We start from the raw sequence: 12342 nt of genomic DNA on the forward strand, positions 1-12342 counted from the left end.
ATAACTCTGGAGCTCTGTCAGTGTGACCATTGGGTTCTTGGTCACCTCCCTGACCATGGCCCTTCTCCCCTGATTGCTCGGTTTAGCTGTCCACCCAGCCAAACTGAGAAATCGGGGAAGATGGGCCTTGGTCAGGGAGGTGACCAAGAACCCGATGGTCACACTGACAGAGCTCCAGAGTTATTCTGTGGAGATGGGAGAACCTTCCAGAAGGACAACCATCTCTGCAGCACTATACCAATCAGGCCTTTATGGTTGACTAGTCATTAAAACTCGTTTTTCAACCACTCCACGTTTTTGTCAAGTTGAATGGGAAGAACGACAGAAAGACAATGAATGACAAGCGTCACGTCTGGAGGAAACTAGGCACCGCTCATCACCTGGCAAATACCATCCCTACGATGAAGCGTGGTGGCAGCATCATGCTGCGGGGATGTTTTCGAGCGGTAGGGACTGGGAGATTAGTCAGGCTCAAGGAAGAGATGAACAGAGGAAAGTACAGAGATCCTTGATGACAACCTGCTCCAGACGCTCCGTACCTGAGACTGGGCGAAGGTTCACCTTCCAACAGGATAACGACACTAAGCACACAGCCAAGACAATGCAGGAGTGGCCTTGGGACAAGTCTCTGCATGTGCTTGAGTGGCCTAGCCAGATCTCAGACTTGAACCCGTTCAAACATCAGTGATGGCCTCTATTAAAAATAGGAAGATCCCATCAGCTTTCTATAGGCTAGACCTACTATATTTATTTCTCAACCTTCCTAATATTAAGCACATTGGTTATTTTTAAAACAGGCTGGCATGAAAATGTGTCCGCCATTTGCTATTTTAGTGCTTGGATCGAGACCGTTGTATGATAATGGTCCATTCTAAATCCAAATAAATTTCATACGTATATGTAAAGACTAGATTAAATCAGGAATAGTGTGATGGGTGACAGGCTAATATTATCACTTGTGAATGATGCCCAGTTTAAGGCTAACGGCATACTTTTTTAGCGACTTTTTCGAATCAGTCACACCACATGTCGTCTAGCACATAGGCCTATAATGTTTTGATAAGGTTTGTATCACAACTAAAGTGGCCAAATAACTTCTTAAAATTAAGAACATTAGGCTCTACACCCGTTGTAAAGCTGATTAAATGGCATACATTTGCAGCGAGTGAGTTTCAAGTTTGGGGAAGATAATTTTCACCAGACAAATGCACCTTTTTATAATAAAAGCATTACATGCATAATTGCATTTGTGGTCACTTTTGAGAATGGGGTTTAGCCTTCACATAAATCCCCTATTTGTTTGTTCCTACCCTCCCTGTAGGGATCTGATGGACAGGCTGGTGGATGAGGCTGAAGGCTTGGTGGTAGACGGGTCGGCCTCTGTGTGCTCCAGTAGCAGTGGAGGAGGTCGGATGGAGTACTCGGCAGAGCACCAGCTCAACCTCCTTAACTCTATCACGGCCAGCGACCTCTCTGGTGAGCAGGGCCACGGGCCAGGACTGAGAAATCAGAGCAGACGAGAGAGATACGGCTTGTGAACTCTACATAAATTTTGATGGATAGAGTGAAGAATGCGATTAGCAGTGGTAGCCGCTTGGAGCATGAGGCTGTAACATTTTAAGCAGTGATTTTCTTTTCTTCTCTGTATGCTTCTGGGGTCCTACATAGTACGCTTCTCAGAGTAGGAGTTCTAATCGAGGATCAGGTCCCTCCTGTCCATGTAATGTTATTCATTATGATATGAGAGGATAACTTCCGGCGCCGACTGAGATGGCCGCCTCGCTTCGCGTTCCTAGGAAACTATGCAGTTTTTTGTTTTTTTACGTGTTATTTCTTACATTAGTACCCCAGGTCATCTTAGGTTTCATTACATACAGTCGAGAAGAACTACTGAATATAAGATCAGCGCCAACTCACCATCAGTACGACCAAGAATATGTTTTCCGCGACGCGGATCCGGTGTTCTGCCTTACAAACAGGACAACGGAATGGATCGCATGCAGCGACCCAAGGAAACGACTCCGAAAAAGAGGGAAACGAGGCGGTGTTCTGGTCAGACTCCGAAAAAGGGCACATCGCGCACCACTCCCCAGCATTCTTCTTGCCAATGTCCAGTCTCTTGACAACAAGGTTGACGAAATCCGAGCAAGGGTAGCATTCCAGAGGGACATCAGAGACTGCAACGTTCTCTGCTTCACAGAAACATGGCTTACTGGGAAGACGCTATCCGATGCGGTGCAGCCAACGGGTTTCTCCACGCATCGCGCCGACAGAAACAAACATCTTTCTGGTAAGAAGAGTGGCGGGGGCGTATGCCTCATGACTAACGAGACATGGTGTGATGAAGGAAACATACAGGAACTCAAATCCTTCTGTTCACCTGATTTTAGAATTCCTCACAATCAAATGTAGACCGCATTATCTTCCAAGAGAATTCTCCTCGATTATAATCACAGCCGTATATATCCCCCCCCAAGCAGACACATCGATGGCTCTGAACAAACTTTATTTAACTCTTTGCAAACTGGAAACCATTTATCCGGAGGCTGCATTCATTATAGCTGGGGATTTTAACAAAGCTAATCTGAAAACAAGACTCCCTAAATTTTACCAGCATATCGATTGCGCAACCAGGGGTGGTAAAACCTTGGATCATTGTTACTCTAACTTCCGCGACGCATATAAGGCCCTGCCCCGCCCCCTTTCGGAAAAGCTGACCACGACTCCATTTTTCTGATCCCTGCCTACAGGCAGAAACTAAAACAAGAGGCTCCCACGCTGAGGTCTGTCCAACGCTGGTCAGACCAAGCTGACTCCACACTCCAAGACTGCTTCCATCACGTGGACTGGGACATGTTTCGTATTGCGTCAGATGGAAATATTGACGAATACGCTGATTCGGTGTGCGAGTTCATTAGAACGTGCGTCGAAGATGTCGTTCCCATAGCAACGATAAAAACATTCCCAAACCAGAAACCGTGGATTGATGGCAGCATTCGCGTGAAACTGAAAGCGCGAACCACTGCTTTTAATCAGGGCAAGGTGTCTGGTAATATGTCTGAATATAAACAATGCAGCTATTCCCTCCGCAAGGCTATTAAACAAGCTAAGCGTCAGTACAGAGACAAAGTGGAATCTCAATTCAATGGCTCAGACACAAGAGGCATGTGGCAGGGTCTACAGTCAATCACGGACTACAAGAAGAAACCCAGCCCAGTCACGGACCAGGATGTCTTGCTCCCAGGCAGACTAAATAACTTTTTTGCCCGCTTTGAGGACAATACAGTGCCACTGACACGGCCTGCAACCAAAACATGCGGTCTCTCCTTCACTGCAGCCGAGGTGAGTAAGACATTTAAACGTGTTAACCCTCGCAAGGCTGCAGGCCCAGACGGCATCCCCAGCCGCGCCCTCAGAGCATGCGCAGACCAGCTGGCCGGTGTGTTTACGGACATATTCAATCAATCCCTATACCAGTCTGCTGTTCCCACATGCTTCAAGAGGGCCACCATTGTTCCTGTTCCCAAGAAAGCTAAGGTAACTGAGCTAAACGACTACCGCCCCGTAGCACTCACTTCCGTCATCATGAAGTGCTTTGAGAGACTAGTCAAGGACCATATCACCTCCACCCTACCTGACACCCTAGACCCACTCCAATTTGCTTACCGCCCAAATAGGTCCACAGACGATGCAATCTCAACCACACTGCACACTGCCCTAACCCACCTGGACAAGAGGAATACCTATGTGAGAATGCTGTTCATCGACTACAGCTCGGCATTCAATACCATAGTACCCTCCAAGCTCGTCATCAAGCTCGAGACCCTGGGTCTCGACCCCGCCCTGTGCAACTGGGTACTGGACTTCCTGACGGGCCGCCCCCAGGTGGTGAGGGTAGGCAACAACATCTCCTCCCGCTGATCCTCAACACGGGGGCCCCACAAGGGTGCGTTCTGAGCCCTCTCCTGTACTCCCTGTTCACCCACGACTGCGTGGCCATGCACGCCTCCAACTCAATCATCAAGTTTGCGGACGACACAACAGTGGTAGGCTTGATTACCAACAACGACGAGACGGCCTACAGGGAGGAGGTGAGGGCCCTCGGAGTGTGGTGTCAGGAAAATAACCTCACACTCAACGTCAACAAAACTAAGGAGATGATTGTGGACTTCAGGAAACAGCAGAGGGAACACCCCTATCCACATCGATGGATCAGTAGTGGAGAGGGTAGCAAGTTTTAAGTTCCTCGGCATACACATCACAGACAACTGAATTGGTCCACTCACACTGACAGCGTCGTGAAGAAGGCGCAGCAGCGCCTCTTCAACCTCAGGAGGCTGAAGAAATTCGGCTTGTCACCAAAAGCACTCACAAACTTCTACAGATGCACAATCGAGAGCATCCTGGCGGGCTGTATCACCGCCTGGTACGGCAACTGCTCCGCCCTCAACCGTAAGGCTCTCCAGAGGGTAGTGAGGTCTGCACAACGCATCACCGGGGGCAAACTACCTGTCCTCCAGGACACCTACACCACCCGATGTTACAGGAAGGCCATAAAGATCATCAAGGACATCTACCACCCGAACCACTGCCTGTTCACCCCGCTATCATCCAGAAGGCGAGGTCAGTACAGGTGCATCAAAGCTGGGACCGAGAGACTGAAAAACAGCTTCTATCTCAAGGCCATCAGACTGTTAAACAGCCACCACTAACATTGAGTGGCTGCTGCCAACACACTGTCATTGACACTGACCCAACTCCAGCCACTTTAATAATGGGAATTGATGGGAAATGATGTAAATATATCACTAGCCACTTTAAACAATGCTACCTTATATAATGTTACTTACCCTACATTATTCATCTCATATGCATATGTATATACTGTACTCTAGATCATCGACTGCATTCTTATGTCACTAGCCACTTTAACTATGCCACTTTGTTTACTTTGTCTACATACTCATCTCATATGTATATACTGTACTCGATACCATCTACTGTATGCTGCTCTGTACCATCACTCATTCATATATCCTTATGTACATATTCCTTATCCCCTTACACTGTGTATAAGACAGTAGTTTTGGAATTATTAGTTAGATTACTTGTTGGTTATCACTGCATTGTCGGAACTAGAAGCACAAGCATTTCGCTACACTCGCATTAACATCTGCTAACCATGTGTATGTGACAAATAAAATTTGATTTTGATTTGATATAAAAGTGAAACTGATGTTAGATCTGCACTTCTACTCTAACATGCTTGATACATATGGCTCCTGATCTTCAAGCTCATCTGCTATGAGAAGGGTCCTGACCATGTTACTTGAACAAGGAAAACCTAGGTCCCTATAGCATGTTTTCCTAGTAGGTCACATTGACACCAAAAACTCCTGTCTGTAGCGACGATGCAGTGTTTCTGATGAAGGACGTTGTCTTTTTGGACAGTCAAGGTTAATTCCAATTCTCTAAATTTTCTTCCCCCCTCACTCCAGTGTTGACCAGCAGTGTGGCGTCTGTATGTAACCCGTCTGACGTGGGCTGCCTGGAGTCCTACAGCTTTCCTACGTTAGAGGGCCTCCACCGGGGCTCCCTGAGCCATGACGAGTCCCTGGGATTCATCCCCAATGGCACAGGAGACCCCGACTGCATCAACCTGCTGGACGCCGGCTTCTACCACTCCGACCTGGGTCAGTTGGCCTCCTGCACGGACGACTACGTCAGACCCCCCTCCAAGCGCCTCAAAATGAGCTTGCCTGAGGCCACTGTAGAAAATCTGGGCCTGATTCTGAGGCACGCCCGCATCCTATCACGAGCAGCAAGATGGCAGTGTCGGTGACAGACTTTGGCAGCCTAGTGACCGACGAGGCCAACGGCTACATTGGAACACGACCATGCACACACAAGACACCGGTACCAACCGCACACAGCCCTACAGTCGAAGTGAATGGTTGCTAGGTAACCGTGTGAGAACGGCTGCGCCACGTCACACCACTTCTCCCTCCCTACTTTATGATGGAGCCCACCATCATCTGTGTACATATTTGTTCATTGGAGATTATATTTATTGTGTGTGTGTGTATATATATGTGTGTGTGTGTGTGTGTGTGTGTGTGTGTGTGTGTGTGTGTATATATACATACACATATGTATATATACGTTTGTGTGTGTGTGTGTATACATATATATGTATGTATGAGTGTACAAAACATTAAGAATGCTTCCTAATATTGAGTTGCACCCCCTTTTGCCCTCAGAACAGACTCAATTCTTCAGGGCATGGACTCTACAAGGTGTCGAAAGCATTCCACAGGGATCCTGACAGTTGTGTCAAGTTGGCTGGATGTCCTTTGGGTGGTGGACCATTCTTGATACACACTGGAAACTGTTGAGCTTGAAAAACGTAGCAGTGTTGCAGTTCTTGACACACTCAAACCCGTGCACATGGCAGCTACTACCATACCCCGTTCAAAGGCACTTAAATATTTTGTCTTGCACATTCACTGTCTGAATGGCACACATGCACAATCCATGTCTCGAGGCTCTCCTCCCTTTAATCTACACTGATTTTGAAGTGGATTTAACAGGTGACATCAATAAGGGATCATAGCTTTCACTTGTATTTACCTGTTCAGTCTGTCATGGAAAGAGCATGTTCCGTACGCTCAGTTTATATGATATACATATGATGTTTTTTTATTATGACATCAGTGATGTCTTCTTGTACAGCAAAAAAAAATATTGAATATAGCCATTTTATTTTTCCGTCCGGAATTTTGGGAAATGCCCATTTGTGTCCGAATACTGTGTGAACAGGAACTACTGGTGGGAGATTTGTGCTTTTGGGGGTCTGTTCCACATCAGTGGATCCCATGAGCGTTATCCTTCAAGTGTTGGCAAAACTCACCACGACATCTGACTAGTTCTCTTTCTCGCTGGTGTATGAGCAGCATTCTCTCACCATTGCTACTTTCCCAGTGTTTACAGGTACCAACGACCTGGCCCTAAATGTAGCATTTTGTAAGAGGGTCCCCAGGTTTTGTATATTTTGTACAGATGTACTACTTGTCATCCATGTGCATAACACTTTTTTGTAAATGTTTGCCTCTGTATGTGTAACCTTTTATTTAACTAGGCAAGTCCGTTAAGAACACATTGTTATTTACAATGCCTGCCTACCCTGGCCAAACCCAGACGACGCTGGGCCGATTGTGCGCCGCCAAATATACTGTAAATAAAGAGATGTATATTCTGTTTTATTGGCTTGTTTTTTAAATATTTTTTCTCTCCATCCCAGAGTTTCATTAGATGAAAATATCAATTAAGTTTTGGTTTTATGTACATTTGATAAATGTTTTTCCAATTTCAGTTGGCTAGCTTGGGTGGCCTGGGTATTTATAAACATTGGACTGCAACATGGTCCTCAACATAAGATTCTTTGTTCATCTGAAAATGCTTTGTAAGCAGACGTGGGCACATTCAGCTGTTTAGTTTTAAATGCACTATAGTACAGTTATGTTTGACATTGTTATTTTTAAGTTAAAACAATGCATGTATCTTATATCCAGCAAGCTATACTTTTCATAAGTAGTGGAAAGACTTGTTTGGGAGTTGAATCCCCCCACTCTTAAACATCAATTATGCAAATCCTGGGGGTTTACATTGCTGCTGTGAATGTCACTACTCCTCTGCCCCATCTGTACCTGTGTGTCAAGATGTGCTGTTAGCCAGCGTTCAGTCAACTTCATTTATCTATGCATAATTTGAACTCACTTGGAATGGACGTGATAGAATGTCGGTGGTTTTGAGTACTTGAAGTGCATTAAGGGTATCTGAAAATGATGAGCAACTCTGTGTGAGTGTTTGAGGTTATTAGCAAAGGTTTGACTTGTTTTCAATTGAAATTATAGAGGCTGGTTGGGAAGTTATGGTTGGCTGAAGTGCAAACATATCTAGGGCTCCCAAAGGTTCCTGATTTACCACACACAATTTATTAACCAGCCCATAATGCGTAAAACCAGATTTAGTTTCATCCTCTTTTCCTTTGACTTAATCACTATGGGCTTTGTCTGTGCTCACCCTTGAACCCTATAGAGTCCCACAGTGGAGGTGTCATAATACCCATAAAACCTAGAGGTCAAACAGGGAAATTGTTTCCCGCCATTTCATTTTTCCCATAGGGGATTTTAGAAACACTTCAAATAAGGTGTGTTTCATGTAGGCTAACCCTGGTGTGTCATTTTGATAGCCATGTAAATCACTCTGACAAGGTGACATCAATATATTCAGCTCTATTTACTGATTTGAATGCTAATTAGCATCAAAGTAGACATGCAAAACTACATCCATGCAAGCTTCTTCACATCATCTCTAGCTGACACCTTTGCTAACAGGTATTGTGTCAATTTAAAACTTGCACAAGACGATTCACATAATTGTCAAATTTTAAAGAAATGCAGCCAATTAATGAATTACTACATTTAGCCAACATTGGATAGTTAATCCAGAGATTCTTACCTTTACCTCGATTCTGCAGTCTTGTCAAGATCATCATGGCATTTGTAGTTCTTTAACAGCTAATTAGCATTTCATTTTGGGGAGGGAAAAAAAAGGCTAATATACTGATGTTACCTTGTCCTAGAGAATTACACGGTTATCAAAATGTCACGCGAGGGTAAGCCTACACGAAACACAGCACTTATTTTAAGTGTTTCTAAAAATCCACTATGGGGAAAAATGAATGGTGGAAAACAATTGGAACCATTTCCCTGTTTGACCTCTCGGTTTTATGGGCATTATGACTCCTAACTCTTTACAAGGCAATAATTTCTAAATATGTTAAGATGTATGTAAACCTTCCTCTCCGTGGAATTGTAACCCTCAGTCTACTGTCGTGGAAATTAGACTCAATACACTCAGTCCCACAGACACAGATGAGTACTCATCAAAGCTATTCGATGCATAAACCGTATTAAACCACTGTCATTTTTCTATTATTTATGTATTTTGAAGAGCATCTGATAGACCTGCGCTGTACAGTGCCCAGACTGTACTTGGGGTCATTTCACTGTCTCATAAATATAACTAGCAGTGTATGCGATAAGTCCTTAGGGAGCTATGTGGCAGTAGTGGTGTATGCAGTATTAAAATGTACGAGACAGCCTTTAGTCTTTGCTTGTCTATTTAACGTGTTGAGGGAAGCGAATGTCATTGAATTAAGTGCTTAGTATCACAACTTGCAGGAAAAAACAGTTTGTTCGAGCTGAATGTTTGGCCTGTCTAGGATTACGACTTGTTGCTGTGTTGGTTGACATCCAGTTGTGTGAATACAGGCATGTTTAATGATTTGAGTGAGGATGAGGGTGGACTTTGCAGGAAAGTAACTTTTGAGTGTTTGTTTTTGTACCTCCCCATGGAGTCATCTTTCCATTAATTTGTAACTAATTGTTTTTCCCTGATGTACTTACTTGAAGGATGTATACACGGAGTATACCAAACATTAGGAATACGGTCCTAATATTCAGTTGCACCCCCCACTCCTTGCCCTCAGAACGCAAAAGCGTTCCACAGGGATGCTGGCCGATGTTAACTCCAATGCTTCCCACAGTTGTCAAGTTGGATGGATGTCCTTTGGGTGGTGGACCATTCTTGTTACACACATGAAACTGTGGAAAACCCCAGCAGTGTTGCAGTTCTTGCCACAAACCGGTGTGCCTGGCCCCTACTACCATACAGGCACTTAAATATTTTGTCTTGCCCATTCGTGGCACACATACAGTCGTGGCTAAAAGTTGAGAATGACATTAATTTTAATAAATTAATCAAGTCTGCCTCAGTGTCTTTAGATATTTTTATCAGAGGTTACTATGGAATACTGAAGTATAATTACTGTGTCAAAGGCTTTTATTGACAATTACATGAAGTTGATGCAAAGAGTCAATATTTATAGTGTTGACCCTTCTTTTTCAAGACCTCAGCAATCCGCCATGGCATGCTGTCAATTAACTTCTGGGCCACATCCTGACTATGCAAGAATGGGCTGCCATCAATCAATACTTGGAGTTTGTCCAAATTTGTGGGTTTTGTTTGTACGCCCGCCTCTTGAGGATTAACCACAAGTTCTCAATGGGATTAAAAGGTCTGGGGAGTTTCCGGGCCATGGACCTAAAATATCGATGTTTTGTTCCCAGAGCCACTTATCACTTTTGCCTTATGGCACGGTGCTCCATCATGCTGGAAAAGGCATTGTTCGTCACCAAACTGTTCCTGGATGGTTGGGTGAAGTTGCTCTCGGAGGATGTGTTGGTACCATTCTTTACTCATGGCTTTGTTCTTAGGCAAAATTGTGAGTGAGCCCACTCCCTTGGCTGAGAAGCAACCACACACATGAATGGCCTCAGGATGCTTTACTGTTGGCATAACACAGGACTGATGGTAGCGCTCACCTTGTCTTCTTCGGACAAGCTTTTTTCCGGATGCCCCAAACAATCGGAAAGGGGATTCATCAGAGAAAATGACTTTACCCCAGTCCTCAGCAGTCCAATCCCTGTACCTTTTGCAGAATATCAGTCTGTCCCTGATGTTTTTCCTGGAGAGAAGTGGCTTCTTTGCTGCCCTTCTTGACACCAGGCCATCCTCCAAAAGTCTTCGCCTCACTGTGCGTCCAGATGCACTCACACCTGCCTGCTGCCATTCCTGAGCAAGCTCTACTGGTGGTGCCCTGATCCCGCAGCTGAAACAATTTTAGGAGACGGTCCTGGCGCTTGCTGGACTTTCTTGGGCGCCCTGAAGCCTTCTTCACAACAATTGAACCGCTCTCCTTGAAGTTCTTGATGATCCGATAAATGGTTGATTTAGGTGCAATCTTACTGGCAGCAATATCCTTGCCTGTGAAGCCCTTTTTGTGCAAAGCAATGATGAAGGCACGTGTTTCCTTGCAGGCAATCATGGATGACAGAGGAAGAACAATGATTCCAAGCACCAACCTCCTTTTGAAGCTTCCAGTCTGTTATTCGAACTCAATCAGCATGACAGAGTGATCTCCAGCCTTGTCTTCGTCAACACTCACACCTGTGTTAACGAGAGAATCACTGACATGATGTCAGCTGGTCCTTTTGTGGCAGGGCTTTGGGATTCAGTTAATTTCCATGGCAAAGAGGGACTTTGCAAGTAATTGCAATTCATCTGATCACTCTTCATAACATTCTGGAGTATATGCAAATTACCATCATACAAACTGAGGCAGCAGACTTTGAAAATTAATATTTGTGTCATTCTCAAAACCTTTGGCCACGACTGTACATACACAATCCATGTCTCAATTGTCTCGGCTTAAAATGTATTCTTTAACCTGTCTCCTCCCCTTCATCTACACTGATTAAAAAGAGACATCAATAAAATAAAATAGCATTTTATTTGTCACATGCGCTGAATACACCTTACAGTGAAATGCTTACAAAGGATCATAGCTTTCACCTGGTCAGTCTGTCATGGAAAGAGCAGGTGTCCTTAATGTTTTGTATACTCAGTGCATCTATACCATTGATTTTGACATAGAAAAACATGCTCAGTTATTTTCTCCCTACTCTGGAGGAGCAAACACTTTTTTTTGCAGAGCTTTAGAAAAACAAAATGTAGGGTTGTATTTAAAGTAAAAGGTTAAAGAGTATTTAGTGGTAACCATTTTTCTTCAATGTGTATATTTGACCTCTCCCTCCGTCTGTACAGAAAAATGTGAGTCCTTTGTAATACACTACATGACCAAAAGTATGTGGACACCTGCTTGTCGAACATCTCATGGTGTTAATAACCAAAATCATGGTCATTAATATGGAGTTGGTCCCTTTGCTGCTATAATAGCCTCCACTCTTCTGGGAAGGCTTTCCACTAGATGTTAGAACATTGCTGTGGGGACTTGCTACCAAACTTTACAGTTGGCACTATGCATTGTGTCAGGTGGCGTTTCCACTGCTCCTGAGAGTCCAATGGCGGCAAGCTTTACACCACTCCAGCCGACGCTTGGCATTGTGCATGGTGATCTTAGGCTTGTCAGCGGCTGCTCGGCCATGAAAACCCCTTTCATGAAGCTCCCAACTATAACAGTTATTGTGCTTAAATTGCTTCCAGAACTCGGTAGGGAGTGTTGCAACCGAGGACAGACTATTTTTTCCGCGCTTCAGCAGTGCAGTTCTGTGAGCTTGCGTGACCTACTACTTCGCTGCTGAGCAGTTATTGCTCCTAGACGTTTCCACTTCATAATAACAGCACTTATAGTTGACCGTGGCAGCTCTAGCAGAGCAGAAATTTTACGCACTGCCTTGTTGGAAAGGTAGCATCCTA

General features: G+C 44.6%; 1 pseudogene; it reads left to right on the forward strand.

The window, feature by feature from the left end:
* LOC115128087 (mesoderm induction early response protein 3-like) overlaps positions 1-7262 on the forward strand; it is a 41682-nt pseudogene extending 34420 nt beyond the window's left edge.
* The last annotated feature ends 5080 nt before the right edge of the window (positions 7263-12342 follow it).

Source organism: Oncorhynchus nerka, linkage group LG4 (genome assembly GCF_034236695.1).
Source record: "Oncorhynchus nerka isolate Pitt River linkage group LG4, Oner_Uvic_2.0, whole genome shotgun sequence".
Taxonomy (NCBI): Eukaryota; Metazoa; Chordata; class Actinopteri; order Salmoniformes; family Salmonidae; genus Oncorhynchus; species Oncorhynchus nerka.